The sequence below is a fragment of the Salminus brasiliensis genome, chromosome 11 (genome assembly GCF_030463535.1).
Source record: "Salminus brasiliensis chromosome 11, fSalBra1.hap2, whole genome shotgun sequence".
Taxonomy (NCBI): Eukaryota; Metazoa; Chordata; class Actinopteri; order Characiformes; family Bryconidae; genus Salminus; species Salminus brasiliensis.
The window spans coordinates 31,533,718-31,561,636 of record NC_132888.1 but is presented as its reverse complement, the minus strand read 5'-3'; the positions used below and the strand labels follow the sequence as shown (position 1 = coordinate 31,561,636).

The following is a 27,919-nucleotide window of genomic DNA, read 5'->3' as shown; positions in this document are numbered from 1 at the left end:
TGAAATGGAATGCTTTTGCTTGGTTTTGAACAAATATGGTCTTAGCTATGAAATTTGAATCCTCTAGGTTTGCAAGGTGCTTCTGCCTACGGCCATTCCAACCTTAGAATGCCTGATCTCGTCTGATCTCAGAAGCTACCTAGGGTTGGGCCTGGATAGTACTTGAATGGGAGACTGTCTGGGAATACCAGGTGTTGTAAGCTTTTCCAATCCTGCAAACAATTAAAGCTTACATTTCCATGTTATTTACATCTTTTGCACAAATTTGTAGTTGAAACTCTTTTGTGTTGTAAATGTTGATGTGTTGAAATGGAATGCTTTTGCTTGGTTTTGAACAAATATGGTCTTAGCTATGAAATTTGAATCCTCTAGTTTGCAAGGTGCTTCTGCTTAAGGCCATTCCACCCTTAGAATGCCTGATCTCGTCTGATCTCAGAAGCTACCTAGGGTTGGGCCTGGTTAGTACTTGAATGGGAGACTGTCTGGGAATATCAGGTGTTGTAAGCTTTTCCAATCCTGCAAACAATTAAAGCTTACATTTCCATGTTATTTACATCTTTTGCACAAATTTGTAGTTGAAACTCTTTTGTGTTGTAAATGTTGATGTGTTGAAATGGAATGCTTTTGCTTGGTTTTGAACAAATATGGTCTTAGCTATGAAATTTGAATCCTCTAGTTTGCAAGGTGCTTCTGCTTACGGCCATTCCACCCTTAGAATGCCTGATCTCGTCTGATCTCAGAAGCTACCTAGGGTTGGGCCTGGTTAGTACTTGAATGGGAGACTGTCTGGGAATACCAGGTGTTGTAAGCTTTTCCAATCCTGCAAACAATTAAAGCTTACATTTCCATGTTATTTACATCTTTTGCACAAATTTGTAGATGAAACTCTTTTGTGTTGTAAATGTTGATGTGTTGAAATGGAATGCTTTGTGTTGTAAATGTTGATGTGTTGAAATGGAATGCTTTTGCTTGGTTTTGAACAAATATGGTCTTAGCTATGAAATTTGAATCCTCTAGGTTTGCTAGGTGCTTCTGCTTACGGCCATTCCACCCTTAGAATGCCTGATCTCGTCTGATCTCAGAAGCTACCTAGGGTTGGGCCTGGTTAGTACTTGAATGGGAGACTGTCTGGGAATACCAGGTGTTGTAAGCTTTTCCAATCCTGCAAACAATTAAAGCTTACATTTCCATGTTATTTACATCTTTTGCACAAATTTGTAGTTGAAACTCTTTTGTGTTGTAAATGTTGATGTGTTGAAATGGAATGCTTTTGCTTGGTTTTGAACAAATATGGTCTTAGCTATGAAATTTGAATCCTCTAGTTTGCAAGGTGCTTCTGCTTAAGGCCATTCCACCCTTAGAATGCCTGATCTCGTCTGATTTCAGAAGCTGCCTAGGGTTGGGCCTGGTTAGTACTTGAATGGGAGACTGTCTGGGAATACCAGGTGTTGTAAGCTTTTCCAATCCTGCAAACAATTAAAGCTTACATTTCCATGTTATTTACATCTTTTGCACAAATTTGTAGTTGAAACTCTTTTGTGTTGTAAATGTTGATGTGTTGAAATGGAATGCTTTTGCTTGGTTTTGAACAAATATGGTCTTACCTATGAAATTTGAATCCTCTAGTTTGCAAGGTGCTTCTGCTTACGGCCATTCCACCCTTAGAATGCCTGCTCTCGTCTGATCTCAGAAGCTACCTAGGGTTGGGCCTGGTTAGTACTTGAATGGGAGACTGTCTGGGAATACCAGGTTTTGTAAGCTTTTCCAATCCTGCAAACAATTAAAGCTTACATTTCCATGTTATTTACATCTTTTGCACAAATTTGTAGTTGAAACTCTTTTGTGTTGTAAATGTTGATGTGTTGAAATGGAATGCTTTTGCTTGGTTTTGAACAAATATGGTCTTAGCTATGAAATTTGAATCCTCTAGTTTGCAAGGTGCTTCTGCTTAAGGCCATTCCACCCTTAGAATGCCTGATCTCGTCTGATCTCAGAAGCTACCTAGGGTTGGGCCTGGTTAGTAATTGAATGGGAGACTGTCTGGGAATATCAGGTGTTGTAAGCTTTTCCAATCCTGCAAACAAGTAAAGCTTACATTTCCATGTTATTTACATCTTTTGCACAAATTTGTAGTTGAAACTCTTTTGTGTTGTAAATGTTGATGTGTTGAAATGGAATGCTTTTGCTTGGTTTTGAACAAATATGGTCTTAGCTATGAAATTTGAATCCTCTAGTTTGCAAGGTGCTTCTGCTTACGGCCATTCCACCCTTAGAATGCCTGATCTCGCCTGATCTCGTCTGATCTCAGAAGCTACCTAGGGTTGGGCCTGGTTAGTACTTGAATGGGAGACTGTCTGGGAATACCAGGTGTTGTAAGCTTTTCAAATCCTGCAAACAATTAAAGCTTACATTTCCATGTTATTTACATCTTTTGCACAAATTTGTAGTTGAAACTCTTTTGTGTTGTAAATGTTGATGTGTTGAAATGGAATGCTTTGTGTATTAAATGTTGATGTGTTGAAATGGAATGCTTTTGCTTGGTTTTGAACAAATATGGTCTTAGCTATGAAATTTGAATCCTCTAGTTTGCAAGGTGCTTCTGCTTACGGCCATTCCACCCTTAGAATGCTTCATCTCGTCTGATCTCAGAAGCTACCTAGGGTTGGGCCTGGTTAGTACTTGAATGGGAGACTGTCTGGGAATACCAGGTGTTGTAAGCTTTTCAAATCCTGCAAACAATTAAAGCTTACATTTCCATGTTATTTACATCTTTTGCACAAATTTGTAGTTGAAACTCTTTTGTGTTGTAAATGTTGATGTGTTGAAATGGAATGCTTTGTGTATTAAATGTTGATGTGTTGAAATGGAATGCTTTTGCTTGGTTTTGAACAAATATGGTCTTAGCTATGAAATTTGAATCCTCTAGTTTGCAAGGTGCTTCTGCTTACGGCCATTCCACCCTTAGAATGCCTGATCTCGTCTGATCTCAGAAGCTACCTAGGGTTGGGCCTGGTTAGTACTTAAATGGGAGACTGTCTGGGAATATCAGGTGTTGTAAGCTTTTCCAATCCTGCAAACAATTAAAGCTTACATTTCCATGTTATTTACATCTTTTGCACAAATTTGTAGTTGAAACTCTTTTGTGTTGTAAATGTTGATGTGTTGAAATGGAATGCTTTTGCTTGGTTTTGAACAAATATGGTCTTAGCTATAAAATTTGAATCCTCTAGTTTGCTAGGTGCTTCTCCTTATGGCCGTTCCACCCTTAGAATCCCTGATCTCGTCTGATCTCAGAAGCTACCTAGGATTGGGCCTGTTTAGTACTTGATTGGAAGACTGTCTGGGAATACCAGGTGTTGTAAGCTTTTCCAATCCTGCAAACAATTAAAGCTTACACTTCCATGTTATTTATATCTTTTGCACTTATTTGTAGTTGACACTCTTTTGTGTGGTAAATGTTGATGTGTTGAAATGGAATGCTTTTGCTTGGTTTTGAACAAATATGGTCTTAGCTATGAAATTTGAATCCTCTAGTTTGCTAAGTGCTTCTGCTTACGGCCATTCCACCCTTAGAATGCCTGATCTCGTCTGATCTCAGAAGCTACCATTGGGTTGGGCCTGGTTAGTACTTGAATGGGAGACTGTCTGGGAATACCAGGTGTTGTAAGCTTTTCCAATCCTGCAAACAATTAAAGCTTACATTTCCATGTTATTTAAATCTTTTGCACAAATTTGTAGTTGAAACTCTTTTGTGTTGTAAATGTTGATGTGTTGAAATGGAATGCTTTTGCTTGGTTTCGAACAAATATGGTCTTATCTATGAAATTTGAATCCTCTCGTTTGCAAGGTTCTTCTGATTACGGCCATTCCACCCTTAGAACGCCTGATGTTGTCTGATCTCAGAAGCTACATAGGGTTGGGTCTGGTTAGTACTTGAATGGGAGACTGTCTGGGAATACCAGGTGTTGTAAGCTTTTCCAATCCTGCAAACAATTAAAGCTTACATTTCCATGTTATTTACATCTTTTGCACAAATTTGTAGATGAAACTCTTTTGTGTTGTAAATGTTGATGTGTTGAAATGGAATGCTTTGTGTTGTAAATGTTGATGTGTTGAAATGGAATGCTTTTGCTTGGTTTTGAACAAATATGGTCTTAGCTATGAAATTTGAATCCTCTCGTTTGCAAGGTGCTTCTGCTTACGGCCATTCCACCCTTAGAATGCCTGATCTCGTCTGATCTCAGAAGCTACCTAGGGTTGGGCCTGGTTAGTACTTAAATGGGAGACTGTCTGGGAATATCAGGTGTTGTAAGCTTTTCCAATCCTGCAAACAATTAAAGCTTACATTTCCATGTTATTTACATCTTTTGCACAAATTTGTAGTTGAAACTCTTTTGTGTTGTAAATGTTGATGTGTTGAAATGGAATGCTTTTGCTTGGTTTTGAACAAATATGGTCTTAGCTATAAAATTTGAATCCTCTAGTTTGCTAGGTGCTTCTCCTTATGGCCGTTCCACCCTTAGAATCCCTGATCTCGTCTGATCTCAGAAGCTACCTAGGATTGGGCCTGTTTAGTACTTGATTGGAAGACTGTCTGGGAATACCAGGTGTTGTAAGCTTTTCCAATCCTGCAAACAATTAAAGCTTACACTTCCATGTTATTTATATCTTTTGCACTTATTTGTAGTTGACACTCTTTTGTGTGGTAAATGTTGATGTGTTGAAATGGAATGCTTTTGCTTGGTTTTGAACAAATATGGTCTTAGCTATGAAATTTGAATCCTCTAGTTTGCTAAGTGCTTCTGCTTACGGCCATTCCACCCTTAGAATGCCTGATCTCGTCTGATCTCAGAAGCTACCATTGGGTTGGGCCTGGTTAGTACTTGAATGGGAGACTGTCTGGGAATACCAGGTGTTGTAAGCTTTTCCAATCCTGCAAACAATTAAAGCTTACATTTCCATGTTATTTAAATCTTTTGCACAAATTTGTAGTTGAAACTCTTTTGTGTTGTAAATGTTGATGTGTTGAAATGGAATGCTTTTGCTTGGTTTCGAACAAATATGGTCTTATCTATGAAATTTGAATCCTCTCGTTTGCAAGGTTCTTCTGATTACGGCCATTCCACCCTTAGAACGCCTGATGTTGTCTGATCTCAGAAGCTACATAGGGTTGGGTCTGGTTAGTACTTGAATGGGAGACTGTCTGGGAATACCAGGTGTTGTAAGCTTTTCCAATCCTGCAAACAATTAAAGCTTACATTTCCATGTTATTTACATCTTTTGCACAAATTTGTAGATGAAACTCTTTTGTGTTGTAAATGTTGATGTGTTGAAATGGAATGCTTTGTGTTGTAAATGTTGATGTGTTGAAATGGAATGCTTTTGCTTGGTTTTGAACAAATATGGTCTTAGCTATGAAATTTGAATCCTCTAGGTTTGCTAGGTGCTTCTGCTTACGGCCATTCCACCCTTAGAATGCCTGATCTCGTCTGATCTCAGAAGCTACCTAGGGTTGGGCCTGGTTAGTACTTGAATGGGAGACTGTCTGGGAATACCAGGTGTTGTAAGCTTTTCCAATCCTGCAAACAATTAAAGCTTACATTTCCATGTTATTTACATCTTTTGCACAAATTTGTAGTTGAAACTCTTTTGTGTTGTAAATGTTGATGTGTTGAAATGGAATGCTTTTGCTTGGTTTTGAACAAATATGGTCTTAGCTATGAAATTTGAATCCTCTAGTTTGCAAGGTGCTTCTGCTTACGGCCATTCCACCCTTAGAATGCCTGATCTCGTCTGATCTCAGAAGCTGCCTAGGGTTGGGCCTGGTTAGTACTTGAATGGGAGACTGTCTGGGAATACCAGGTGTTGTAAGCTTTTCCAATCCTGCAAACAATTAAAGCTTACATTTCCATGTTATTTACATCTTTTGCACAAATTTGTAGTTGAAACTCTTTTGTGTTGTAAATGTTGATGTGTTGAAATGGAATGCTTTTGCTTGGTTTTGAACAAATATGGTCTTACCTATGAAATTTGAATCCTCTAGTTTGCAAGGTGCTTCTGCTTACGGCCATTCCACCCTTAGAATGCCTGCTCTCGTCTGATCTCAGAAGCTACCTAGGGTTGGGCCTGGTTAGTACTTGAATGGGAGACTGTCTGGGAATACCAGGTTTTGTAAGCTTTTCCAATCCTGCAAACAATTAAAGCTTACATTTCCATGTTATTTACATCTTTTGCACAAATTTGTAGTTGAAACTCTTTTGTGTTGTAAATGTTGATGTGTTGAAATGGAATGCTTTTGCTTGGTTTTGAACAAATATGGTCTTAGCTATGAAATTTGAATCCTCTAGTTTGCAAGGTGCTTCTGCTTAAGGCCATTCCACCCTTAGAATGCCTGATCTCGTCTGATCTCAGAAGCTACCTAGGGTTGGGCCTGGTTAGTAATTGAATGGGAGACTGTCTGGGAATATCAGGTGTTGTAAGCTTTTCCAATCCTGCAAACAAGTAAAGCTTACATTTCCATGTTATTTACATCTTTTGCACAAATTTGTAGTTGAAACTCTTTTGTGTTGTAAATGTTGATGTGTTGAAATGGAATGCTTTTGCTTGGTTTTGAACAAATATGGTCTTACCTATGAAATTTGAATCCTCTAGTTTGCAAGGTGCTTCTGCTTACGGCCATTCCACCCTTAGAATGCCTGATCTCGCCTGATCTCGTCTGATCTCAGAAGCTACCTAGGGTTGGGCCTGGTTAGTACTTGAATGGGAGACTGTCTGGGAATACCAGGTGTTGTAAGCTTTTCAAATCCTGCAAACAATTAAAGCTTACATTTCCATGTTATTTACATCTTTTGCACAAATTTGTAGTTGAAACTCTTTTGTGTTGTAAATGTTGATGTGTTGAAATGGAATGCTTTGTGTATTAAATGTTGATGTGTTGAAATGGAATGCTTTTGCTTGGTTTTGAACAAATATGGTCTTAGCTATGAAATTTGAATCCTCTAGTTTGCAAGGTGCTTCTGCTTACGGCCATTCCACCCTTAGAATGCTTCATCTCGTCTGATCTCAGAAGCTACCTAGGGTTGGGCCTGGTTAGTACTTGAATGGGAGACTGTCTGGGAATATCAGGTGTTGTAAGCTTTTCCAATCCTGCAAACAATTAAAGCTTACATTTCCATGTTATTTACATCTTTTGCACAAATTTGTAGTTGAAACTCTTTTGTGTTGTAAATGTTGATGTGTTGAAATGGAATGTTTTTGCTTGGTTTTGAACAAATATGGTCTTAGCTATGAAATTTGAATCCTCTAGTTTGCAAGGTGCTTCTGCTTGCGGCCATTCCATCCTTAGAATGCCTGATCTCGTCTGATCTCAGAAGCTACCTAGAGTTGGGCCTGGTTAGTACTTGAATGGGAGACTGTCTGGGAATACCAGGTGTTGTAAGCTTTTCCAATCCTACAAACAATTAAAGCTTACATTTCCATGTTATTTACATCTTTTGCACAAATTTGTAGATGAAACTCTTTTGTGTTGTAAATGTTGATGTGTTGAAATGGAATGCTTTGTGTTGTAAATGTTGATGTGTTGAAATGGAATGCTTTTGCTTGGTTTTGAACAAATATGGTCTTAGCTATGAAATTTGAATCCTCTAGTTTGCAAGGTGCTTCTGCTTACGGCCATTCCACCCTTAGAATGCCTGATCTCGTCTGATCTCAGAAGCTACCTAGGGTTGGGCCTGGTTAGTACTTAAATGGGAGACTGTCTGGGAATATCAGGTGTTGTAAGCTTTTCCAATCCTGCAAACAATTAAAGCTTACATTTCCATGTTATTTACATCTTTTGCACAAATTTGTAGTTGAAACTCTTTTGTGTTGTAAATGTTGATGTGTTGAAATGGAATGCTTTTGCTTGGTTTTGAACAAATATGGTCTTAGCTATAAAATTTGAATCCTCTAGTTTGCTAGGTGCTTCTCCTTATGGCCGTTCCACCCTTAGAATCCCTGATCTCGTCTGATCTCAGAAGCTACCTAGGATTGGGCCTGTTTAGTACTTGATTGGAAGACTGTCTGGGAATACCAGGTGTTGTAAGCTTTTCCAATCCTGCAAACAATTAAAGCTTACACTTCCATGTTATTTATATCTTTTGCACTTATTTGTAGTTGACACTCTTTTGTGTGGTAAATGTTGATGTGTTGAAATGGAATGCTTTTGCTTGGTTTTGAACAAATATGGTCTTAGCTATGAAATTTGAATCCTCTAGTTTGCTAAGTGCTTCTGCTTACGGCCATTCCACCCTTAGAATGCCTGATCTCGTCTGATCTCAGAAGCTACCATTGGGTTGGGCCTGGTTAGTACTTGAATGGGAGACTGTCTGGGAATACCAGGTGTTGTAAGCTTTTCCAATCCTGCAAACAATTAAAGCTTACATTTCCATGTTATTTAAATCTTTTGCACAAATTTGTAGTTGAAACTCTTTTGTGTTGTAAATGTTGATGTGTTGAAATGGAATGCTTTTGCTTGGTTTCGAACAAATATGGTCTTATCTATGAAATTTGAATCCTCTCGTTTGCAAGGTTCTTCTGATTACGGCCATTCCACCCTTAGAACGCCTGATGTTGTCTGATCTCAGAAGCTACATAGGGTTGGGTCTGGTTAGTACTTGAATGGGAGGCTGTCTGGGAATACCAGGTGTTGTAAGCTTTTCCAATCCTGCAAACAATTAAAGCTTACATTTCCATGTTATTTACATCTTTTGCACAAATTTGTAGATGAAACTCTTTTGTGTTGTAAATGTTGATGTGTTGAAATGGAATGCTTTGTGTTGTAAATGTTGATGTGTTGAAATGGAATGCTTTTGCTTGGTTTTGAACAAATATGGTCTTAGCTATGAAATTTGAATCCTCTAGTTTGCTAAGTGCTTCTGCTTACGGCCATTCCACCCTTAGAATGCCTGATCTCGTCTGATCTCAGAAGCTACCATTGGGTTGGGCCTGGTTAGTACTTGAATGGGAGACTGTCTGGGAATACCAGGTGTTGTAAGCTTTTCCAATCCTGCAAACAATTAAAGCTTACATTTCCATGTTATTTACATCTTTTGCACAAATTTGTAGTTGAAACTCTTTTGTGTTATAAATGTTGATGTGGGTTGGGCCTGGTTAGTACTTGAATGGGAGACTGTCTGGGAATACCAGGTGTTGTAAGCTTTTCCAATTCTGCAAACAATTAAAGCTTACATTTCCATGTTATTTACATCTTTTGCACAAATTTGTAGTTGAAACTCTTTTGTGTTGTAAATGTTGATGTGTTGAAATGGAATGCTTTTGCTTGGTTTTGAACAAATATGGTCTTAGCTATGAAATTTGAATCCTCTAGTTTGAAAGGTGCTTCTGCTTACGGCCATTCCACCCTTAGAATGCCTGATCTTGTCTGATCTCAGAAACTACCTAGAGTTGGGCCTGGTTAGTACTTGAATGGGAGACTGTCTGGGAATATCAGGTGTTGTAAGCTTTTCCAATCCTGCAAACAATTAAAGCTTACATTTCCATGTTATTTACATCTTTTGCACAAATTTGTAATTGAAACTCTTTTGTGTTGTAAATGTTGATGTGTTGAAATGGAATGCTTTTGCTTGGTTTTGAACAAATATGGTCTTAGCTATGAAATTTGAATCCTCTAGTTTTCAAAGTGCTTCTGCTTGCGGCCATTCCACCCTTAGAATGCCTGATCTCGTCTGATCTCAGAAGCTACCTAGGGTTGGGCCTGGTTAGTACTTGAATGGGAGACTGTCTGGGAATACCAGGTGTTGTAAGCTTTTCCAATCCTGCAAACAATTAAAGCTTACATTTCCATGTTATTTACATCTTTTGCACAAATTTGTAGTTGAAACTCTTTTGTGTTGTAAATGTTGATGTGTTGAAATGGAATGCTTTTGCTTGGTTTTGAACAAATATGGTCTTAGCTATGAAATTTGAATCCTCTAGTTTGGAAGGTGCTTCTGCTTACGGCCATTCCACCCTTAGAATGCCTGATCTCGTCTGATCTCAGAAGCTACCTAGGGTTGGGCCTGTTTAGTACTTGAATGGGAGACTGTCTGGGAATACCAGGTGTTGTAAGCTTTTCCAATCCTGCAAACAATTAAAGCTTACATTTCCATGTTATTTACATCTTTTGCACAAATTTGTAGTTGAAACTCTTTTGTGTTGTAAATGTTGATGTGTTGAAATGGAATGCTTTTGCTTGGTTTTGAACAAATATGGTCTTAGCTATGAAATTTGAATCCTCTAGTTTGCAAGGTGCTTCTGCTTACGGCCATTCCACCCTTAGAATGCCTGATCTCGTCTGATCTCAGAAGCTACCTAGGGTTGGGCCTGGTTAGTAATTGAATGGGAGACTGTCTGGAAATATCAGGTGTTGTAAGCTTTTCCAATCCTGCAAACAATTAAAGCTTACATTTCCATGTTATTTACATCTTTTGCACAAATTTGTAGTTGAAACTCTTTTGTGTTGTAAATGTTTATGTGTTGAAATGGAATGCTTTTGCTTGGTTTTGAACAAATATGGTCTTAGCTATGAAATTTGAATCCTCTAGTTTGGAAGGTGCTTCTGCTTACGGCCATTCCACCCTTAGAATGCCTGATCTCGTCTGACCTCAGAAGCTACCTAGGGTTGGGCCTGGTTAGTACTTGAATGGGAGACTGTCTGGGAATACCAGGTGTTGTAAGCTTTTCCAATCCTGCAAACAATTAAAGCTTACATTTCCATGTTATTTACATCTTTTGCACAAATTTGTAGATGAAACTCTTTTGTGTTGTAAATGTTGATGTGTTGAAATGGAATGCTTTGTGTTGTAAATGTTGATGTGTTGAAATGGAATGCTTTTGCTTGGTTTTGAACAAATATGATCTTAGCTATGAAATTTGAATCCTCTAGTTTGCAAGGTGCTTCTGCTTACGGCCATTCCTCCCTTAGAATGCCTGATCTCGTCTGATCTCAGAAGCTACCTAGGGTTGGGCCTGGTTAGTACTTGAATGGGAGACTGTCTGGGAATACCAGGTGTTGTAAGCTTTTCCAATCCTGCAAACAATTAAAGCTTACATTTCCATGTTATTTACATCTTTTGCACAAATTTGTAGTTGAAACTCTTTTGTGTTGTAAATGTTGATGTGTTGAAATGGAATGCTTTTGCTTGGTTTTGAACAAATATGGTCTTAGCTATGAAATTTGAATCCTCTAGTTTGCAAGGTGCTTCTGCTTACGGCCATTCCACCCTTAGAATGCCTGATCTCGTCTGATCTCAGAAGCTACCTAGGGTTGGGCCTGGTTAGTACTTTAATGGGAGACTGTCTGGGAATACCAGGTGTTGTAAGCTTTTCCAATCCTGCAAACAATTAAAGCTTACATTTCCATGTTATTTACATCTTTTGCACAAATTTGTAGGTGAAACTCTTTTGTGTTGTAAATGTTGATGTGTTGAAATGGAATGCTTTTGCTTGGTTTTGAACAAATATGGTCTTAGCTATGAAATTTGAATCCTCTAGTTTGCAAGGTGCTTCTGCTTATGGCCATTCCACCCTTAGAATGCCTGATCTCGTCTGATCTCAGAAGCTACCTAGGGTTGGGCCTGGTTAGTACTTGAATGGGAGACTGTCTGGGAATACCAGGTGTTGTAAGCTTTTCCAATCCTGCAAACAATTAAAGCTTACATTTCCATGTTATTTACATCTTTTGCACAAATTTGTAGTTGAAACTCTTTTGTGTTGTAAATGTTGATGTGTTGAAATGGAATGCTTTTGCTTGGTTTTGAACAAATATGGTCTTAGCTATGAAATTTGAATCCTCTAGTTTGCAAGGTGCTTCTGCTTAAGGCCATTCCACCCTTAGAATGCCTGATCTCGTCTGATCTCAGAAGCTACCTAGGGTTGGGCCTGGTTAGTACTTGAATGGGAGACTGTCTGGGAATATCAGGTGTTGTAAGCTTTTCCAATCCTGCAAACAATTAAAGCTTACATTTCCATGTTATTTACATCTTTTGCACAAATTTGTAGTTGAAACTCTTTTGTGTTGTAAATGTTGATGTGTTGAAATGGAATGCTTTTGCTTGGTTTTGAACAAATATGGTCTTAGCTATGAAATTTGAATCCTCTAGTTTGCAAGGGGCTTCTGCTTACGGCCATTCCACCCTTAGAATGCCTGATCTCGTCTGCTCTCAGAAGCTACCTAGGGTTGGGCCTGGTTAGTACTTGAATGGGAGACTGTCTTGGAATATCAGGTGTTGTAAGCTTTTCCAATCCTGCAAACAATTAAAGCTTACATTTCCATGTTATTTACATCTTTTGCACAAATTTGTAGATGAAACTCTTTTGTGTTGTAAATGTTGATGTGTTGAAATGGAATGCTTTGTGTTGTAAATGTTGATGTGTTGAAATGGAATGCTTTTGCTTGGTTTTGAACAAATATGGTCTTAGCTATGAAATTTGAATCCTCTAGTTTGGAAGGTGCTTCTGCTTACGGCCATTCCACCCTTAGAATGCCTGATCTCGTCTGATCTCAGAAGCTACCTAGGGTTGGGCCTGGTTAGTACTTGAATGGGAGACTGTCTGGGAATACCAGGTGTTGTAAGCTTTTCCAATCCTGCAAACAATTAAAGCTTACATTTCCATGTTATTTACATCTTTTGCACAAATTTGTAGATGAAACTCTTTTGTGTTGTAAATGTTGATGTGTTAAAATGGAATGCTTTGTGTTGTAAATGTTGATGTGTTGAAATGGAATGCTTTTGCTTGGTTTTGAACAAATATGGTCTTAGCTATGAAATTTGAATCCTCTAGTTTGCAAGGTGCTTCTGCTTACGGCCATTCCACCCTTAGAATGCCTGATCTCGTCTGATCTCAGAAGCTACCTAGGGTTGGGCACGGTTAGTACTTGAATGGGAGACTGTCTGGGAATACCAGGTGTTGTAAGCTTTTCCAATCCTGCAAACAATTAAAGCTTACATTTCCATGTTATTTACATCTTTTGCACAAATTTGTAGATGAAACTCTTTTGTGTTGTAAATGTTGATGTGTTGAAATGGAATGCTTTGTGTTGTAAATGTTGATGTGTTGAAATGGAATGCTTTTGCTTGGTTTTGAACAAATATGGTCTTAGCTATGAAATTTGAATCCTCTAGTTTGCAAGGTGCTTCTGCTTACGGCCATTCCACCCTTAGAATGCCTGATCTCGTCTGATCTCAGAAGCTACCTAGGGTTGGGCCTGGTTAGTACTTGAATGGGAGACTGTCTGGGAATACCAGGTGTTGTAAGCTTTTCCAATCCTGCAAACAATTAAAGCTTACATTTCCATGTTATTTACATCTTTTGCACAAATTTGTAGTTGAAACTCTTTTGTGTTGTAAATGTTGATGTGTTGAAATGGAATGCTTTTGCTTGGTTTTGAACAAATATGGTCTTAGCTATGAAATTTGAATCCTCTAGTTTGCAAGGTGCTTCTGCTTACGGCCATTCCACCTTTAGAATGCCTGATCTCGTCTGATCTCAGAAGCTACCTAGGGTTGGGCCTGGTTAGTACTTGAATGGGAGACTGTCTGGGAATACCAGGTGTTGTAAGCTTTTCCAATCCTGCAAACAATTAAAGCTTACATTTCCATGTTATTTACATCTTTTGCACAAATTTGTAGATGAAACTCTTTTGTGTTGTAAATGTTGATGTGTTAAAATGGAATGCTTTGTGTTGTAAATGTTGATGTGTTGAAATGGAATGCTTTTGCTTGGTTTTGAACAAATATGGTCTTAGCTATGAAATTTGAATCCTCTAGTTTGCAAGGTGCTTCTGCTTATGGCCATTCCACCCTTAGAATGCCTGATCTCGTCTGATCTCAGGAGCTACCTAGGGTTGGGCACGGTTAGTACTTGAATGGGAGACTGTCTGGGAATACCAGGTGTTGTAAGCTTTTCCAATCCTGCAAACAATTAAAGCTTACATTTCCATGTTATTTACATCTTTTGCACAAATTTGTAGATGAAACTCTTTTGTGTTGTAAATGTTGATGTGTTGAAATGGAATGCTTTGTGTTGTAAATGTTGATGTGTTGAAATGGAATGCTTTTGCTTGGTTTTGATCAAATATGGTCTTAGCTATGAAATTTGAATCCTCTAGTTTGCAAGGTGCTTCTGCTTACGGCCATTCCACCCTTAGAATGCCTGATCTCGTCTGATCTCAGAAGCTACCTAGGGTTGGGCCTGGTTAGTACTTGAATGGGAGACTGTCTGGGAATACCCGGTGTTGTAAGCTTTTCCAATCCTGCAAACAATTAAAGCTTACATTTCCATGTTATTTACATCTTTTGCACAAATTTGTAGTTGAAACTCTTTTGTGTTGTAAATGTTGATGTGTTGAAATGGAATGCTTTTGCTTGGTTTTGAACAAATATGGTCTTAGCTATGAAATTTGAATCCTCTAGTTTGCAAGGTGCTTCTGCTTACGGCAATTCCACCCTTAGAATGCCTGATCTCGTCTGATCTCAGAAGCTACCTAGGGTTGGGCCTGGTTAGTACTTGAATGGGAGACTGTCTGGGAATACCAGGTGTTGTAAGCTTTTCCAATCCTGCAAACAATTAAAGCTTACATTTCCATGTTATTTACATCTTTTGCACAAATTTGTAGTTGAAACTCTTTTGTGTTGTAAATGTTGATGTGTTGAAATGGAATGCTTTTGCTTGGTTTTGAACAAATATGGTCTTAGCTATGAAATTTGAATCCTCTAGTTTGCAAGGTGCTTCTGCTTACGGCCATTCCACCCTTAGAATGCCTGATCTCGTCTGATCTCAGAAGCTACCTAGGGTTGGGCCTGGTTAGTACTTGAATGGGAGACTGTCTGGGAATACCAGGTGTTGTAAGCTTTTCCAATCCTGCAAACAATTAAAGCTTACATTTCCATGTTATTTACATCTATTGCACAAATTTGTAGTTGAAACTCTTTTGTGTTGTAAATGTTGATGTGTTGAAATGGAATGCTTTTGCTTGGTTTTGAACAAATATGGTCTTAGCTATGAAATTTGAATCCTCTAGTTTGCAAGGGGCTTCTGCTTACGGCCATTCCACCCTTAGAATGCCTGATCTCGTCTGCTCTCAGAAGCTACCTAGGGTTGGGCCTGGTTAGTACTTGAATGGGAGACTGTCTGGGAATACCAGGTGTTGTAAGCTTTTCCAATCCTGCAAAAAATTAAAGCTTACATTTCCATGTTATTTACATCTTTTGCACAAATTTGTAGATGAAACTCTTTTGTGTTGTAAATGTTGATGTGTTGAAATGGAATGCTTTGTGTTGTAAATGTTGATGTGTTGAAATGGAATGCTTTTGCTTGGTTTTGAACAAATATGGTCTTAGCTATGAAATTTGAATCCTCTAGTTTGCAAGGTGCTTCTGCTTACGGCCATTCCACCCTTAGAATGCCTGATCTCGTCTGATCTCAGAAGCTACCTAGGGTTGGGCCTGGTTAGTACTTGAATGGGAGACTGTCTTGGAATACCAGGTGTTGTAAGCTTTTCCAATCCTGCAAACAATTAAAGCTTACATTTCCATGTTATTTACATCTTTTGCACAAATTTGTAGTTTAAACTCTTTTGTGTTGTAAATGTTGATGTGTTGAAATGGAATGCTTTGTGTTGTAAATGTTGATGTGTTGAAATTGAATGCTTTTGCTTGGTTTTGAACAAATATGGTCTTAGCTATGAAATTTGAATCCTCTAGTTTGCAAGGTGCTTCTGCTTACGGCCATTCCACCCTTAGAATGCCTGATCTCGTCTGATCTCAGAAGCTACCTAGGGTTGGGCCTGGTTAGTACTTGAATGGGAGACTGTCTGGGAATACCAGGTGTTGTAAGCTTTTCCAATCCTGCAAACAATTAAAGCTTACATTTTCATGTTATTTACATCTTTTGCACAAATTTGTAGTTGAAACTCTTTTGTTTTGTAAATGTTGATGTGTTGAAATGGAATGCTTTTGCTTGGTTTTGAACAAATATGGTCTTAGCTATGAAATTTGAATCCTCTAGTTTGGAAGGTGCTTCTGCTTACGGCCATTCCACCCTTAGAATGCCTGATCTCGTCTGATCTCAGAAGCTACCTAGGGTTGGGCCTGGTTAGTACTTGAATGGGAGACTGTCTGGGAATACCAGGTGTTGTAAGCTTTTCCAATCCTGCAAACAATTAAAGCTTACATTTCCATGTTATTTACATCTTTTGCACAAATTTGTAGATGAAACTCTTTTGTGTTGTAAATGTTGATGTGTTAAAATGGAATGCTTTGTGTTGTAAATGTTGATGTGTTGAAATGGAATGCTTTTGCTTGGTTTTGAACAAATATGGTCTTAGCTATGAAATTTGAATCCTCTAGTTTGCAAGGTGCTTCTGCTTACGGCCATTCCACCCTTAGAATGCCTGATCTCGTCTGATCTCAGAAGCTACCTAGGGTTGGGCACGGTTAGTACTTGAATGGGAGACTGTCTGGGAATACCAGGTGTTGTAAGCTTTTCCAATCCTGCAAACAATTAAAGCTTACATTTCCATGTTATTTACATCTTTTGCACAAATTTGTAGATGAAACTCTTTTGTGTTGTAAATGTTGATGTGTTGAAATGGAATGCTTTGTGTTGTAAATGTTGATGTGTTGAAATGGAATGCTTTTGCTTGGTTTTGAACAAATATGGTCTTAGCTATGAAATTTGAATCCTCTAGTTTGCAAGGTGCTTCTGCTTACGGCCATTCCACCCTTAGAATGCCTGATCTCGTCTGATCTCAGAAGCTACCTAGGGTTGGGCCTGGTTAGTACTTGAATGGGAGACTGTCTGGGAATACCAGGTGTTGTAAGCTTTTCCAATCCTGCAAACAATTAAAGCTTACATTTCCATGTTATTTACATCTTTTGCACAAATTTGTAGTTGAAACTCTTTTGTGTTGTAAATGTTGATGTGTTGAAATGGAATGCTTTTGCTTGGTTTTGAACAAATATGGTCTTAGCTATGAAATTTGAATCCTCTAGTTTGCAAGGTGCTTCTGCTTACGGCCATTCCACCTTTAGAATGCCTGATCTCGTCTGATCTCAGAAGCTACCTAGGGTTGGGCCTGGTTAGTACTTGAATGGGAGACTGTCTGGGAATACCAGGTGTTGTAAGCTTTTCCAATCCTGCAAACAATTAAAGCTTACATTTCCATGTTATTTACATCTTTTGCACAAATTTGTAGATGAAACTCTTTTGTGTTGTAAATGTTGATGTGTTGAAATGGAATGCTTTGTGTTGTAAATGTTGATGTGTTGAAATGGAATGCTTTTGCTTGGTTTTGAACAAATATGGTCTTAGCTATGAAATTTGAATCCTCTAGTTTGCAAGGTGCTTCTGCTTACGGCCATTCCACCCTTAGAATGCCTGATCTCGTCTGATCTCAGAAGCTACCTAGGGTTGGGCCTGGTTAGTACTTGAATGGGAGACTGTCTGGGAATACCAGGTGTTGTAAGCTTTTCCAATCCTGCAAACAATTAAAGCTTACATTTCCATGTTATTTACATCTTTTGCACAAATTTGTAGATGAAACTCTTTTGTGTTGTAAATGTTGATGTGTTGAAATGGAATGCTTTTGCTTGGTTTTGAACAAATATGGTCTTAGCTATGAAATTTGAATCCTCTAGTTTGCAAGGTGCTTCTGCTTACGGCCATTCCACCCTTAGAATGCCTGATCTCGTCTGATCTCAGAAGCTACCTAGGGTTGGGCCTGGTTAGTACTTGAATGGGAGACTGTCTGGGAATACCAGGTGTTGTAAGCTTTTCCAATCCTGCAAACAATTAAAGCTTACATTTCCATGTTATTTACATCTTTTGCACAAATTTGTAGTTGAAACTCTTTTGTGTTTTAAATGTTGATGTGTTGAAATGGAATGCTTTGTGTTGTAAATGTTGATGTGTTGAAATTGAATGCTTTTGCTTGGTTTTGAACAAATATGGTCTTAGCTATGAAATTTGAATCCTCTAGTTTGCAAGGTGCTTCTGCTTACGGCCATTCCACCCTTAGAATGCCTGATCTCGTCTGATCTCAGAAGCTACCTAGGGTTGGGCCTGGTTAGTACTTGAATGGGAGACTGTCTGGGAATACCAGGTGTTGTAAGCTTTTCCAATCCTGCAAACAATTAAAGCTTACATTTCCATGTTATTTACATCTTTTGCACAAATTTGTAGTTGAAACTCTTTTGTGTTGTAAATGTTGATGTGTTGAAATGGAATGCTTTGTGTTGTAAATGTTGATGTGTTGAAATGGAATGCTTTTGCTTGGTTTTGATAAAATATGGTCTTAGCTATGAAATTTGAATCCTCTAGTTTGGAAGGTGCTTCTGCTTACGGCCATTCCACCCTTAGAATGCCTGATCTTGTCTGATCTCAGAAGCTACCAAGGGTTGGGCCTGGTTAGTACTTGAATGGGAGACTGTCTGGGAATACCAGGTGTTGTAAGCTTTTCCAATCCTGCAAACAATTAAAGCTTACATTTCCATGTTATTTACATCTTTTGCACAAATTTGTAGTTGAAACTCTTTTGTGTTGTAAATGTTGATGTGTTGAAATGGAATGCTTTTGCTTGGTTTTGAACAAATATGGTCTTAGCTATGAAATTTGAATCCTCTAGTTTGCAAGGTGCTTCTGCTTACGGCCATTCCACCCTTAGAATGCCTGATCTCGTCTGATCTCAGAAGCTACCTAGGGTTGGGCCTGGTTAGTACTTGAATGGGAGACTGTCTGGGAATACCAGGTGTTGTAAGCTTTTCCAATCCTGCAAACAATTAAAGCTTACATTTCCATGTTATTTACATCTTTTGCACAAATTTGTAGTTGAAACTCTTTTGTGTTGTAAATGTTGATGTGTTGAAATGGAATGCTTTGTGTTGTAAATGTTGAGGTGTTGAAATGGAATGCTTTTGCTTGGTTTTGAACAAATATGGTCTTAGCTATGAAATTTGAATCCTCTAGTTTGCAAGGTGCTTCTGCTTACGGCCATTCCACCCTTAGAATCCCTGATCTCGTCTGATCTCAGAAGCTACCTAGGGTTGGGCCTGGTTAGTACTTGAATGGGAGACTGTCTGGGAATATCAGGTGTTGTAAGCTTTTCCAATCCTGCAAACAATTAAAGCTTACATTTCCATGTTATTTACATCTTTTGCACAAATTTGTAGTTGAAACTCTTTTGTGTTGTAAATGTTGATGTGTTGAAATGGAATGCTTTTGCTTGGTTTTGAACAAATATGGTCTTAGCTATGAAATTTGAATCCTCTAGTTTGCAAGGTGCTTCTGCTTACGGCCATTCCACCCTTAGAATGCCTGATCTCGTCTGATCTCAGAAGCTACCTAGGGTTGGGCCTGGTTAGTACTTGAATGGGAGACTGTCTGGGAATATCAGGTGTTGTAAGCTTTTCCAATCCTGCAAACAATTAAAGCTTACATTTCCATGTTATTTACATCTTTTGCACAAATTTGTAGATGAAACTCTTTTGTGTTGTAAATGTTGATGTGTTGAAATGGAATTCTTTGTGTTGTAAATGTTGATGTGTTGAAATGGAATGCTTTTGCTTGGTTTTGAACAAATATGGTCTTAGCTATGAAATTTGAATCCTCTAGTTTGCAAGGTGCTTCTGCTTACGGCCATTCCACCCTTAGAATGCCTGATCTCGTCTGATCTCAGAAGCTACCTAGGGTTGGGCACGGTTAGTACTTGAATGGGAGACTGTCTGGGAATACCAGGTGTTGTAAGCTTTTCCAATCCTGCAAACAATTAAAGCTTACATTTCCATGTTATTTACATCTTTTGCACAAATTTGTAGTTGAAACTCTTTTGTGTTGTAAATGTTGATGTGTTGAAATGGAATGCTTTTGCTTGGTTTTGAACAAATATGGTCTTAGCTATGAAATTTGAATCCTCTAGGTTTGCAAGGTGCTTCTGCCTACGGCCATTCCACCCTTAGAATGCCTGATCTCGTCTGGTCTCAGAAGCTACCTAGGGTTGGGCCTGGTTAGTACTTGAATGGGAGACTGTCTGGGAATACCAGGTGTTGTAAGCTTTTCCAATCCTGCAAACAATTAAAGCTTACCTTTCCATGTTATTTACATCTTTTGCACAAATTTGTAGTTGAAACTCTTTTGTGTTGTAAATGTTGATGTGTTGAAATGGAATGCTTTTGCTTGGTTTTGAACAAATATGGTCTTAGCTATGAAATTTGAATCCTCTAGTTTGCAAGGTGCTTCTGCTTAAGGCCATTCCACCCTTAGAATGCCTGATCTCGTCTGATCTCAGAAGCTACCTAGGGTTGGGCCTGGTTAGTACTTGAATGGGAGACTGTCTGGGAATATCAGGTGTTGTAAGTTTTTCCAATCCTGCAAACAATTAAAGCTTACATTTCCATGTTATTTACATCTTTTACACAAATTTGTAGTTGAAACTCTTTTGTGTTGTAAATGTTGATGTGTTGAAATGGAATGCTTTTGCTTGGTTTTGAACAAATATGGTCTTAGCTATGAAATTTGAATCCTCTAGTTTGCAAGGTGCTTCTGCTTACGGCCATTCCACCCTTAGAATGCCTGATCTCGTCTGATCTCAGAAGCTACCTAGGGTTGGGCCTGGTTAGTACTTGAATGGGAGACTGTCTGGGAATACCAGGTGTTGTAAGCTTTTCCAATCCTGCAAACAATTAAAGCTTACATTTCCATGTTATTTACATCTTTTGCACAAATTTGTAGTTGAAACTCTTTTGTGTTGTAAATGTTGATGTGTTGAAATGGAATGCTTTTGCTTGGTTTTGAACAAATATGGTCTTAGCTATGAAATTTGAATCCTCTAGTTTGCAAGGTGCTTCTGCTTAGGGCCATTCCACCCTTAGAATGCCTGATCTCGTCTGCTCTCAGAAGCTACCTAGGGTTGGGCCTGGTTAGTACTTGAATGGGAGACTGTCTGGGAATACCAGGTGTTGTAAGCTTTTCCAATCCTGCAAACAATTAAAGCTTACATTTCCATGTTATTTACATCTTTTGCACAAATTTGTAGTTGAAACTCTTTTGTGTTGTAAATGTTGATGTGTTGAAATGGAATGCTTTTGCTTGGTTTTGAACAAATATGGTCTTAGCTATGAAATTTGAATCCTCTAGTTTGCAAGGTGCTTCTGCTTATGGCCATTCCACCCTTAGAATGCCTGATCTCGTCTGATCTCAGGAGCTACCTAGGGTTGGGCACGGTTAGTACTTGAATGGGAGACTGTCTGGGAATACCAGGTGTTGTAAGCTTTTCCAATCCTGCAAACAATTAAAGCTTACATTTCCATGTTATTTACATCTTTTGCACAAATTTGTAGATGAAACTCTTTTGTGTTGTAAATGTTGATGTGTTGAAATGGAATGCTTTGTGTTGTAAATGTTGATGTGTTGAAATGGAATGCTTTTGCTTGGTTTTGATCAAATATGGTCTTAGCTATGAAATTTGAATCCTCTAGTTTGCAAGGTGCTTCTGCTTACGGCCATTCCACCCTTAGAATGCCTGATCTCGTCTGATCTCAGAAGCTACCTAGGGTTGGGCCTGGTTAGTACTTGAATGGGAGACTGTCTGGGAATACCCGGTGTTGTAAGCTTTTCCAATCCTGCAAACAATTAAAGCTTACATTTCCATGTTATTTACATCTTTTGCACAAATTTGTAGTTGAAACTCTTTTGTGTTGTAAATGTTGATGTGTTGAAATGGAATGCTTTTGCTTGGTTTTGAACAAATATGGTCTTAGCTATGAAATTTGAATCCTCTAGTTTGCAAGGTGCTTCTGCTTACGGCAATTCCACCCTTAGAATGCCTGATCTCGTCTGATCTCAGAAGCTACCTAGGGTTGGGCCTGGTTAGTACTTGAATGGGAGACTGTCTGGGAATACCAGGTGTTGTAAGCTTTTCCAATCCTGCAAACAATTAAAGCTTACATTTCCATGTTATTTACATCTTTTGCACAAATTTGTAGTTGAAACTCTTTTGTGTTGTAAATGTTGATGTGTTGAAATGGAATGCTTTTGCTTGGTTTTGAACAAATATGGTCTTAGCTATGAAATTTGAATCCTCTAGTTTGCAAGGTGCTTCTGCTTACGGCCATTCCACCCTTAGAATGCCTGATCTCGTCTGATCTCAGAAGCTACCTAGGGTTGGGCCTGGTTAGTACTTGAATGGGAGACTGTCTGGGAATACCAGGTGTTGTAAGCTTTTCCAATCCTGCAAACAATTAAAGCTTACATTTCCATGTTATTTACATCTATTGCACAAATTTGTAGTTGAAACTCTTTTGTGTTGTAAATGTTGATGTGTTGAAATGGAATGCTTTTGCTTGGTTTTGAACAAATATGGTCTTAGCTATGAAATTTGAATCCTCTAGTTTGCAAGGGGCTTCTGCTTACGGCCATTCCACCCTTAGAATGCCTGATCTCGTCTGCTCTCAGAAGCTACCTAGGGTTGGGCCTGGTTAGTACTTGAATGGGAGACTGTCTGGGAATACCAGGTGTTGTAAGCTTTTCCAATCCTGCAAAAAATTAAAGCTTACATTTCCATGTTATTTACATCTTTTGCACAAATTTGTAGATGAAACTCTTTTGTGTTGTAAATGTTGATGTGTTGAAATGGAATGCTTTGTGTTGTAAATGTTGATGTGTTGAAATGGAATGCTTTTGCTTGGTTTTGAACAAATATGGTCTTAGCTATGAAATTTGAATCCTCTAGTTTGCAAGGTGCTTCTGCTTACGGCCATTCCACCCTTAGAATGCCTGATCTCGTCTGATCTCAGAAGCTACCTAGGGTTGGGCCTGGTTAGTACTTGAATGGGAGACTGTCTTGGAATACCAGGTGTTGTAAGCTTTTCCAATCCTGCAAACAATTAAAGCTTACATTTCCATGTTATTTACATCTTTTGCACAAATTTGTAGTTTAAACTCTTTTGTGTTGTAAATGTTGATGTGTTGAAATGGAATGCTTTGTGTTGTAAATGTTGATGTGTTGAAATTGAATGCTTTTGCTTGGTTTTGAACAAATATGGTCTTAGCTATGAAATTTGAATCCTCTAGTTTGCAAGGTGCTTCTGCTTACGGCCATTCCACCCTTAGAATGCCTGATCTCGTCTGATCTCAGAAGCTACCTAGGGTTGGGCCTGGTTAGTACTTGAATGGGAGACTGTCTGGGAATACCAGGTGTTGTAAGCTTTTCCAATCCTGCAAACAATTAAAGCTTACATTTTCATGTTATTTACATCTTTTGCACAAATTTGTAGTTGAAACTCTTTTGTTTTGTAAATGTTGATGTGTTGAAATGGAATGCTTTTGCTTGGTTTTGAACAAATATGGTCTTAGCTATGAAATTTGAATCCTCTAGTTTGGAAGGTGCTTCTGCTTACGGCCATTCCACCCTTAGAATGCCTGATCTCGTCTGATCTCAGAAGCTACCTAGGGTTGGGCCTGGTTAGTACTTGAATGGGAGACTGTCTGGGAATACCAGGTGTTGTAAGCTTTTCCAATCCTGCAAACAATTAAAGCTTACATTTCCATGTTATTTACATCTTTTGCACAAATTTGTAGATGAAACTCTTTTGTGTTGTAAATGTTGATGTGTTAAAATGGAATGCTTTGTGTTGTAAATGTTGATGTGTTGAAATGGAATGCTTTTGCTTGGTTTTGAACAAATATGGTCTTAGCTATGAAATTTGAATCCTCTAGTTTGCAAGGTGCTTCTGCTTACGGCCATTCCACCCTTAGAATGCCTGATCTCGTCTGATCTCAGAAGCTACCTAGGGTTGGGCACGGTTAGTACTTGAATGGGAGACTGTCTGGGAATACCAGGTGTTGTAAGCTTTTCCAATCCTGCAAACAATTAAAGCTTACATTTCCATGTTATTTACATCTTTTGCACAAATTTGTAGATGAAACTCTTTTGTGTTGTAAATGTTGATGTGTTGAAATGGAATGCTTTGTGTTGTAAATGTTGATGTGTTGAAATGGAATGCTTTTGCTTGGTTTTGAACAAATATGGTCTTAGCTATGAAATTTGAATCCTCTAGTTTGCAAGGTGCTTCTGCTTACGGCCATTCCACCCTTAGAATGCCTGATCTCGTCTGATCTCAGAAGCTACCTAGGGTTGGGCCTGGTTAGTACTTGAATGGGAGACTGTCTGGGAATACCAGGTGTTGTAAGCTTTTCCAATCCTGCAAACAATTAAAGCTTACATTTCCATGTTATTTACATCTTTTGCACAAATTTGTAGTTGAAACTCTTTTGTGTTGTAAATGTTGATGTGTTGAAATGGAATGCTTTTGCTTGGTTTTGAACAAATATGGTCTTAGCTATGAAATTTGAATCCTCTAGTTTGCAAGGTGCTTCTGCTTACGGCCATTCCACCTTTAGAATGCCTGATCTCGTCTGATCTCAGAAGCTACCTAGGGTTGGGCCTGGTTAGTACTTGAATGGGAGACTGTCTGGGAATACCAGGTGTTGTAAGCTTTTCCAATCCTGCAAACAATTAAAGCTTACATTTCCATGTTATTTACATCTTTTGCACAAATTTGTAGATGAAACTCTTTTGTGTTGTAAATGTTGATGTGTTGAAATGGAATGCTTTGTGTTGTAAATGTTGATGTGTTGAAATGGAATGCTTTTGCTTGGTTTTGAACAAATATGGTCTTAGCTATGAAATTTGAATCCTCTAGTTTGCAAGGTGCTTCTGCTTACGGCCATTCCACCCTTAGAATGCCTGATCTCGTCTGATCTCAGAAGCTACTTAGGGTTGGGCCTGGTTAGTACTTGAATGGGAGACTGTCTGGGAATACCAGGTGTTGTAAGCTTTTCCAATCCTGCAAACAATTAAAGCTTACATTTCCATGTTATTTACATCTTTTGCACAAATTTGTAGATGAAACTCTTTTGTGTTGTAAATGTTGATGTGTTGAAATGGAATGCTTTTGCTTGGTTTTGAACAAATATGGTCTTAGCTATGAAATTTGAATCCTCTAGTTTGCAAGGTGCTTCTGCTTACGGCCATTCCACCCTTAGAATGCCTGATCTCGTCTGATCTCAGAAGCTACCTAGGGTTGGGCCTGGTTAGTACTTGAATGGGAGACTGTCTGGGAATACCAGGTGTTGTAAGCTTTTCCAATCCTGCAAACAATTAAAGCTTACATTTCCATGTTATTTACATCTTTTGCACAAATTTGTAGTTGAAACTCTTTTGTGTTGTAAATGTTGATGTGTTGAAATGGAATGCTTTGTGTTGTAAATGTTGATGTGTTGAAATTGAATGCTTTTGCTTGGTTTTGAACAAATATGGTCTTAGCTATGAAATTTGAATCCTCTAGTTTGCAAGGTGCTTCTGCTTACGGCCATTCCACCCTTAGAATGCCTGATCTCGTCTGATCTCAGAAGCTACCTAGGGTTGGGCCTGGTTAGTACTTGAATGGGAGACTGTCTGGGAATACCAGGTGTTGTAAGCTTTTCCAATCCTGCAAACAATTAAAGCTTACATTTCCATGTTATTTACATCTTTTGCACAAATTTGTAGTTGAAACTCTTTTGTGTTGTAAATGTTGATGTGTTGAAATGGAATGCTTTGTGTTGTAAATGTTGATGTGTTGAAATGGAATGCTTTTGCTTGGTTTTGATAAAATATGGTCTTAGCTATGAAATTTGAATCCTCTAGTTTGGAAGGTGCTTCTGCTTACGGCCATTCCACCCTTAGAATGCCTGATCTTGTCTGATCTCAGAAGCTACCAAGGGTTGGGCCTGGTTAGTACTTGAATGGGAGACTGTCTGGGAATACCAGGTGTTGTAAGCTTTTCCAATCCTGCAAACAATTAAAGCTTACATTTCCATGTTATTTACATCTTTTGCACAAATTTGTAGTTGAAACTCTTTTGTGTTGTAAATGTTGATGTGTTGAAATGGAATGCTTTTGCTTGGTTTTGAACAAATATGGTCTTAGCTATGAAATTTGAATCCTCTAGTTTGCAAGGTGCTTCTGCTTACGGCCATTCCACCCTTAGAATGCCTGATCTCGTCTGATCTCAGAAGCTACCTAGGGTTGGGCCTGGTTAGTACTTGAATGGGAGACTGTCTGGGAATACCAGGTGTTGTAAGCTTTTCCAATCCTGCAAACAATTAAAGCTTACATTTCCATGTTATTTACATCTTTTGCACAAATTTGTAGTTGAAACTCTTTTGTGTTGTAAATGTTGATGTGTTGAAATGGAATGCTTTGTGTTGTAAATGTTGAGGTGTTGAAATGGAATGCTTTTGCTTGGTTTTGAACAAATATGGTCTTAGCTATGAAATTTGAATCCTCTAGTTTGCAAGGTGCTTCTGCTTACGGCCATTCCACCCTTAGAATCCCTGATCTCGTCTGATCTCAGAAGCTACCTAGGGTTGGGCCTGGTTAGTACTTGAATGGGAGACTGTCTGGGAATATCAGGTGTTGTAAGCTTTTCCAATCCTGCAAACAATTAAAGCTTACATTTCCATGTTATTTACATCTTTTGCACAAATTTGTAGTTGAAACTCTTTTGTGTTGTAAATGTTGATGTGTTGAAATGGAATGCTTTTGCTTGGTTTTGAACAAATATGGTCTTAGCTATGAAATTTGAATCCTCTAGTTTGCAAGGTGCTTCTGCTTACGGCCATTCCACCCTTAGAATGCCTGATCTCGTCTGATCTCAGAAGCTACCTAGGGTTGGGCCTGGTTAGTACTTGAATGGGAGACTGTCTGGGAATATCAGGTGTTGTAAGCTTTTCCAATCCTGCAAACAATTAAAGCTTACATTTCCATGTTATTTACATCTTTTGCACAAATTTGTAGATGAAACTCTTTTGTGTTGTAAATGTTGATGTGTTGAAATGGAATTCTTTGTGTTGTAAATGTTGATGTGTTGAAATGGAATGCTTTTGCTTGGTTTTGAACAAATATGGTCTTAGCTATGAAATTTGAATCCTCTAGTTTGCAAGGTGCTTCTGCTTACGGCCATTCCACCCTTAGAATGCCTGATCTCGTCTGATCTCAGAAGCTACCTAGGGTTGGGCACGGTTAGTACTTGAATGGGAGACTGTCTGGGAATACCAGGTGTTGTAAGCTTTTCCAATCCTGCAAACAATTAAAGCTTACATTTCCATGTTATTTACATCTTTTGCACAAATTTGTAGTTGAAACTCTTTTGTGTTGTAAATGTTGATGTGTTGAAATGGAATGCTTTTGCTTGGTTTTGAACAAATATGGTCTTAGCTATGAAATTTGAATCCTCTAGGTTTGCAAGGTGCTTCTGCCTACGGCCATTCCACCCTTAGAATGCCTGATCTCGTCTGGTCTCAGAAGCTACCTAGGGTTGGGCCTGGTTAGTACTTGAATGGGAGACTGTCTGGGAATACCAGGTGTTGTAAGCTTTTCCAATCCTGCAAACAATTAAAGCTTACCTTTCCATGTTATTTACATCTTTTGCACAAATTTGTAGTTGAAACTCTTTTGTGTTGTAAATGTTGATGTGTTGAAATGGAATGCTTTTGCTTGGTTTTGAACAAATATGGTCTTAGCTATGAAATTTGAATCCTCTAGTTTGCAAGGTGCTTCTGCTTAAGGCCATTCCACCCTTAGAATGCCTGATCTCGTCTGATCTCAGAAGCTACCTAGGGTTGGGCCTGGTTAGTACTTGAATGGGAGACTGTCTGGGAATATCAGGTGTTGTAAGTTTTTCCAATCCTGCAAACAATTAAAGCTTACATTTCCATGTTATTTACATCTTTTACACAAATTTGTAGTTGAAACTCTTTTGTGTTGTAAATGTTGATGTGTTGAAATGGAATGCTTTTGCTTGGTTTTGAACAAATATGGTCTTAGCTATGAAATTTGAAT

General features: G+C 38.5%; 84 pseudogenes; all 84 read left to right on the top strand.

The window, feature by feature from the left end:
- The first annotated feature begins 84 nt into the window (after positions 1 to 84).
- LOC140566753 (5S ribosomal RNA) lies at positions 85 to 203 on the top strand (annotated as a pseudogene).
- Positions 204 to 388: 185 nt separating this feature from the next.
- On the top strand, positions 389 to 507 carry LOC140566319 (5S ribosomal RNA; annotated as a pseudogene).
- A 185-nt stretch (positions 508 to 692) lies between these two features.
- LOC140568846 (5S ribosomal RNA) lies at positions 693 to 811 on the top strand (annotated as a pseudogene).
- A 223-nt stretch (positions 812 to 1,034) lies between these two features.
- On the top strand, positions 1,035 to 1,153 carry LOC140568845 (5S ribosomal RNA; annotated as a pseudogene).
- A 185-nt stretch (positions 1,154 to 1,338) lies between these two features.
- Positions 1,339 to 1,457, top strand: LOC140568079 (5S ribosomal RNA; annotated as a pseudogene).
- A 185-nt stretch (positions 1,458 to 1,642) lies between these two features.
- Positions 1,643 to 1,761, top strand: LOC140567399 (5S ribosomal RNA; annotated as a pseudogene).
- A 185-nt stretch (positions 1,762 to 1,946) lies between these two features.
- LOC140567742 (5S ribosomal RNA) lies at positions 1,947 to 2,065 on the top strand (annotated as a pseudogene).
- A 185-nt stretch (positions 2,066 to 2,250) lies between these two features.
- LOC140566989 (5S ribosomal RNA) lies at positions 2,251 to 2,379 on the top strand (annotated as a pseudogene).
- A 222-nt stretch (positions 2,380 to 2,601) lies between these two features.
- Positions 2,602 to 2,720, top strand: LOC140567119 (5S ribosomal RNA; annotated as a pseudogene).
- Positions 2,721 to 2,942: 222 nt separating this feature from the next.
- Positions 2,943 to 3,061, top strand: LOC140571424 (5S ribosomal RNA; annotated as a pseudogene).
- Positions 3,062 to 3,550: 489 nt separating this feature from the next.
- On the top strand, positions 3,551 to 3,670 carry LOC140566456 (5S ribosomal RNA; annotated as a pseudogene).
- A 185-nt stretch (positions 3,671 to 3,855) lies between these two features.
- LOC140568013 (5S ribosomal RNA) lies at positions 3,856 to 3,974 on the top strand (annotated as a pseudogene).
- Positions 3,975 to 4,196: 222 nt separating this feature from the next.
- LOC140571423 (5S ribosomal RNA) lies at positions 4,197 to 4,315 on the top strand (annotated as a pseudogene).
- Positions 4,316 to 4,804: 489 nt separating this feature from the next.
- Positions 4,805 to 4,924, top strand: LOC140566455 (5S ribosomal RNA; annotated as a pseudogene).
- Positions 4,925 to 5,109: 185 nt separating this feature from the next.
- Positions 5,110 to 5,228, top strand: LOC140568012 (5S ribosomal RNA; annotated as a pseudogene).
- Positions 5,229 to 5,451: 223 nt separating this feature from the next.
- On the top strand, positions 5,452 to 5,570 carry LOC140568844 (5S ribosomal RNA; annotated as a pseudogene).
- Positions 5,571 to 5,755: 185 nt separating this feature from the next.
- Positions 5,756 to 5,874, top strand: LOC140572597 (5S ribosomal RNA; annotated as a pseudogene).
- A 185-nt stretch (positions 5,875 to 6,059) lies between these two features.
- On the top strand, positions 6,060 to 6,178 carry LOC140567398 (5S ribosomal RNA; annotated as a pseudogene).
- Positions 6,179 to 6,363: 185 nt separating this feature from the next.
- Positions 6,364 to 6,482, top strand: LOC140567741 (5S ribosomal RNA; annotated as a pseudogene).
- A 185-nt stretch (positions 6,483 to 6,667) lies between these two features.
- Positions 6,668 to 6,796, top strand: LOC140566988 (5S ribosomal RNA; annotated as a pseudogene).
- Positions 6,797 to 7,018: 222 nt separating this feature from the next.
- LOC140567540 (5S ribosomal RNA) lies at positions 7,019 to 7,137 on the top strand (annotated as a pseudogene).
- A 185-nt stretch (positions 7,138 to 7,322) lies between these two features.
- LOC140566638 (5S ribosomal RNA) lies at positions 7,323 to 7,441 on the top strand (annotated as a pseudogene).
- A 222-nt stretch (positions 7,442 to 7,663) lies between these two features.
- LOC140571422 (5S ribosomal RNA) lies at positions 7,664 to 7,782 on the top strand (annotated as a pseudogene).
- Positions 7,783 to 8,271: 489 nt separating this feature from the next.
- LOC140566454 (5S ribosomal RNA) lies at positions 8,272 to 8,391 on the top strand (annotated as a pseudogene).
- A 185-nt stretch (positions 8,392 to 8,576) lies between these two features.
- LOC140568338 (5S ribosomal RNA) lies at positions 8,577 to 8,695 on the top strand (annotated as a pseudogene).
- Positions 8,696 to 8,917: 222 nt separating this feature from the next.
- On the top strand, positions 8,918 to 9,037 carry LOC140566453 (5S ribosomal RNA; annotated as a pseudogene).
- Positions 9,038 to 9,383: 346 nt separating this feature from the next.
- LOC140567007 (5S ribosomal RNA) lies at positions 9,384 to 9,502 on the top strand (annotated as a pseudogene).
- A 185-nt stretch (positions 9,503 to 9,687) lies between these two features.
- LOC140570921 (5S ribosomal RNA) lies at positions 9,688 to 9,806 on the top strand (annotated as a pseudogene).
- Positions 9,807 to 9,991: 185 nt separating this feature from the next.
- On the top strand, positions 9,992 to 10,110 carry LOC140571302 (5S ribosomal RNA; annotated as a pseudogene).
- A 185-nt stretch (positions 10,111 to 10,295) lies between these two features.
- LOC140566216 (5S ribosomal RNA) lies at positions 10,296 to 10,414 on the top strand (annotated as a pseudogene).
- A 185-nt stretch (positions 10,415 to 10,599) lies between these two features.
- LOC140570355 (5S ribosomal RNA) lies at positions 10,600 to 10,718 on the top strand (annotated as a pseudogene).
- A 222-nt stretch (positions 10,719 to 10,940) lies between these two features.
- Positions 10,941 to 11,059, top strand: LOC140570185 (5S ribosomal RNA; annotated as a pseudogene).
- Positions 11,060 to 11,244: 185 nt separating this feature from the next.
- On the top strand, positions 11,245 to 11,363 carry LOC140570149 (5S ribosomal RNA; annotated as a pseudogene).
- A 185-nt stretch (positions 11,364 to 11,548) lies between these two features.
- LOC140570443 (5S ribosomal RNA) lies at positions 11,549 to 11,667 on the top strand (annotated as a pseudogene).
- Positions 11,668 to 11,852: 185 nt separating this feature from the next.
- LOC140566318 (5S ribosomal RNA) lies at positions 11,853 to 11,971 on the top strand (annotated as a pseudogene).
- A 185-nt stretch (positions 11,972 to 12,156) lies between these two features.
- Positions 12,157 to 12,275, top strand: LOC140566810 (5S ribosomal RNA; annotated as a pseudogene).
- A 222-nt stretch (positions 12,276 to 12,497) lies between these two features.
- LOC140568843 (5S ribosomal RNA) lies at positions 12,498 to 12,616 on the top strand (annotated as a pseudogene).
- A 222-nt stretch (positions 12,617 to 12,838) lies between these two features.
- On the top strand, positions 12,839 to 12,957 carry LOC140572855 (5S ribosomal RNA; annotated as a pseudogene).
- Positions 12,958 to 13,179: 222 nt separating this feature from the next.
- LOC140568841 (5S ribosomal RNA) lies at positions 13,180 to 13,298 on the top strand (annotated as a pseudogene).
- A 185-nt stretch (positions 13,299 to 13,483) lies between these two features.
- LOC140570532 (5S ribosomal RNA) lies at positions 13,484 to 13,602 on the top strand (annotated as a pseudogene).
- A 222-nt stretch (positions 13,603 to 13,824) lies between these two features.
- LOC140567221 (5S ribosomal RNA) lies at positions 13,825 to 13,943 on the top strand (annotated as a pseudogene).
- Positions 13,944 to 14,165: 222 nt separating this feature from the next.
- LOC140570277 (5S ribosomal RNA) lies at positions 14,166 to 14,284 on the top strand (annotated as a pseudogene).
- A 185-nt stretch (positions 14,285 to 14,469) lies between these two features.
- Positions 14,470 to 14,588, top strand: LOC140571247 (5S ribosomal RNA; annotated as a pseudogene).
- Positions 14,589 to 14,773: 185 nt separating this feature from the next.
- On the top strand, positions 14,774 to 14,892 carry LOC140568840 (5S ribosomal RNA; annotated as a pseudogene).
- Positions 14,893 to 15,077: 185 nt separating this feature from the next.
- On the top strand, positions 15,078 to 15,196 carry LOC140571987 (5S ribosomal RNA; annotated as a pseudogene).
- A 222-nt stretch (positions 15,197 to 15,418) lies between these two features.
- On the top strand, positions 15,419 to 15,537 carry LOC140571514 (5S ribosomal RNA; annotated as a pseudogene).
- Positions 15,538 to 15,759: 222 nt separating this feature from the next.
- LOC140568839 (5S ribosomal RNA) lies at positions 15,760 to 15,878 on the top strand (annotated as a pseudogene).
- Positions 15,879 to 16,063: 185 nt separating this feature from the next.
- LOC140568838 (5S ribosomal RNA) lies at positions 16,064 to 16,182 on the top strand (annotated as a pseudogene).
- Positions 16,183 to 16,404: 222 nt separating this feature from the next.
- LOC140572854 (5S ribosomal RNA) lies at positions 16,405 to 16,523 on the top strand (annotated as a pseudogene).
- Positions 16,524 to 16,745: 222 nt separating this feature from the next.
- On the top strand, positions 16,746 to 16,864 carry LOC140568837 (5S ribosomal RNA; annotated as a pseudogene).
- Positions 16,865 to 17,049: 185 nt separating this feature from the next.
- LOC140570531 (5S ribosomal RNA) lies at positions 17,050 to 17,168 on the top strand (annotated as a pseudogene).
- A 222-nt stretch (positions 17,169 to 17,390) lies between these two features.
- On the top strand, positions 17,391 to 17,509 carry LOC140568836 (5S ribosomal RNA; annotated as a pseudogene).
- A 185-nt stretch (positions 17,510 to 17,694) lies between these two features.
- Positions 17,695 to 17,813, top strand: LOC140568835 (5S ribosomal RNA; annotated as a pseudogene).
- A 222-nt stretch (positions 17,814 to 18,035) lies between these two features.
- On the top strand, positions 18,036 to 18,154 carry LOC140568833 (5S ribosomal RNA; annotated as a pseudogene).
- Positions 18,155 to 18,376: 222 nt separating this feature from the next.
- On the top strand, positions 18,377 to 18,495 carry LOC140570866 (5S ribosomal RNA; annotated as a pseudogene).
- Positions 18,496 to 18,680: 185 nt separating this feature from the next.
- Positions 18,681 to 18,799, top strand: LOC140568832 (5S ribosomal RNA; annotated as a pseudogene).
- A 222-nt stretch (positions 18,800 to 19,021) lies between these two features.
- Positions 19,022 to 19,140, top strand: LOC140571502 (5S ribosomal RNA; annotated as a pseudogene).
- Positions 19,141 to 19,325: 185 nt separating this feature from the next.
- On the top strand, positions 19,326 to 19,444 carry LOC140570594 (5S ribosomal RNA; annotated as a pseudogene).
- Positions 19,445 to 19,666: 222 nt separating this feature from the next.
- On the top strand, positions 19,667 to 19,785 carry LOC140572853 (5S ribosomal RNA; annotated as a pseudogene).
- A 186-nt stretch (positions 19,786 to 19,971) lies between these two features.
- Positions 19,972 to 20,090, top strand: LOC140573360 (5S ribosomal RNA; annotated as a pseudogene).
- A 185-nt stretch (positions 20,091 to 20,275) lies between these two features.
- On the top strand, positions 20,276 to 20,394 carry LOC140567026 (5S ribosomal RNA; annotated as a pseudogene).
- Positions 20,395 to 20,579: 185 nt separating this feature from the next.
- On the top strand, positions 20,580 to 20,698 carry LOC140568831 (5S ribosomal RNA; annotated as a pseudogene).
- A 185-nt stretch (positions 20,699 to 20,883) lies between these two features.
- LOC140566386 (5S ribosomal RNA) lies at positions 20,884 to 21,002 on the top strand (annotated as a pseudogene).
- Positions 21,003 to 21,187: 185 nt separating this feature from the next.
- LOC140567220 (5S ribosomal RNA) lies at positions 21,188 to 21,306 on the top strand (annotated as a pseudogene).
- A 222-nt stretch (positions 21,307 to 21,528) lies between these two features.
- LOC140570276 (5S ribosomal RNA) lies at positions 21,529 to 21,647 on the top strand (annotated as a pseudogene).
- Positions 21,648 to 21,832: 185 nt separating this feature from the next.
- Positions 21,833 to 21,951, top strand: LOC140571246 (5S ribosomal RNA; annotated as a pseudogene).
- Positions 21,952 to 22,136: 185 nt separating this feature from the next.
- On the top strand, positions 22,137 to 22,255 carry LOC140568829 (5S ribosomal RNA; annotated as a pseudogene).
- Positions 22,256 to 22,440: 185 nt separating this feature from the next.
- Positions 22,441 to 22,559, top strand: LOC140571986 (5S ribosomal RNA; annotated as a pseudogene).
- A 222-nt stretch (positions 22,560 to 22,781) lies between these two features.
- LOC140571513 (5S ribosomal RNA) lies at positions 22,782 to 22,900 on the top strand (annotated as a pseudogene).
- Positions 22,901 to 23,122: 222 nt separating this feature from the next.
- LOC140568828 (5S ribosomal RNA) lies at positions 23,123 to 23,241 on the top strand (annotated as a pseudogene).
- Positions 23,242 to 23,426: 185 nt separating this feature from the next.
- LOC140568827 (5S ribosomal RNA) lies at positions 23,427 to 23,545 on the top strand (annotated as a pseudogene).
- Positions 23,546 to 23,767: 222 nt separating this feature from the next.
- On the top strand, positions 23,768 to 23,886 carry LOC140572851 (5S ribosomal RNA; annotated as a pseudogene).
- Positions 23,887 to 24,108: 222 nt separating this feature from the next.
- LOC140568826 (5S ribosomal RNA) lies at positions 24,109 to 24,227 on the top strand (annotated as a pseudogene).
- Positions 24,228 to 24,412: 185 nt separating this feature from the next.
- LOC140570530 (5S ribosomal RNA) lies at positions 24,413 to 24,531 on the top strand (annotated as a pseudogene).
- Positions 24,532 to 24,753: 222 nt separating this feature from the next.
- Positions 24,754 to 24,872, top strand: LOC140567316 (5S ribosomal RNA; annotated as a pseudogene).
- A 185-nt stretch (positions 24,873 to 25,057) lies between these two features.
- On the top strand, positions 25,058 to 25,176 carry LOC140568825 (5S ribosomal RNA; annotated as a pseudogene).
- A 222-nt stretch (positions 25,177 to 25,398) lies between these two features.
- LOC140568824 (5S ribosomal RNA) lies at positions 25,399 to 25,517 on the top strand (annotated as a pseudogene).
- Positions 25,518 to 25,739: 222 nt separating this feature from the next.
- Positions 25,740 to 25,858, top strand: LOC140570863 (5S ribosomal RNA; annotated as a pseudogene).
- Positions 25,859 to 26,043: 185 nt separating this feature from the next.
- On the top strand, positions 26,044 to 26,162 carry LOC140568822 (5S ribosomal RNA; annotated as a pseudogene).
- Positions 26,163 to 26,384: 222 nt separating this feature from the next.
- On the top strand, positions 26,385 to 26,503 carry LOC140571501 (5S ribosomal RNA; annotated as a pseudogene).
- Positions 26,504 to 26,688: 185 nt separating this feature from the next.
- LOC140570592 (5S ribosomal RNA) lies at positions 26,689 to 26,807 on the top strand (annotated as a pseudogene).
- A 222-nt stretch (positions 26,808 to 27,029) lies between these two features.
- On the top strand, positions 27,030 to 27,148 carry LOC140572850 (5S ribosomal RNA; annotated as a pseudogene).
- Positions 27,149 to 27,334: 186 nt separating this feature from the next.
- Positions 27,335 to 27,453, top strand: LOC140573359 (5S ribosomal RNA; annotated as a pseudogene).
- A 185-nt stretch (positions 27,454 to 27,638) lies between these two features.
- Positions 27,639 to 27,757, top strand: LOC140567025 (5S ribosomal RNA; annotated as a pseudogene).
- Positions 27,758 to 27,919: the final 162 nt, after the last annotated feature.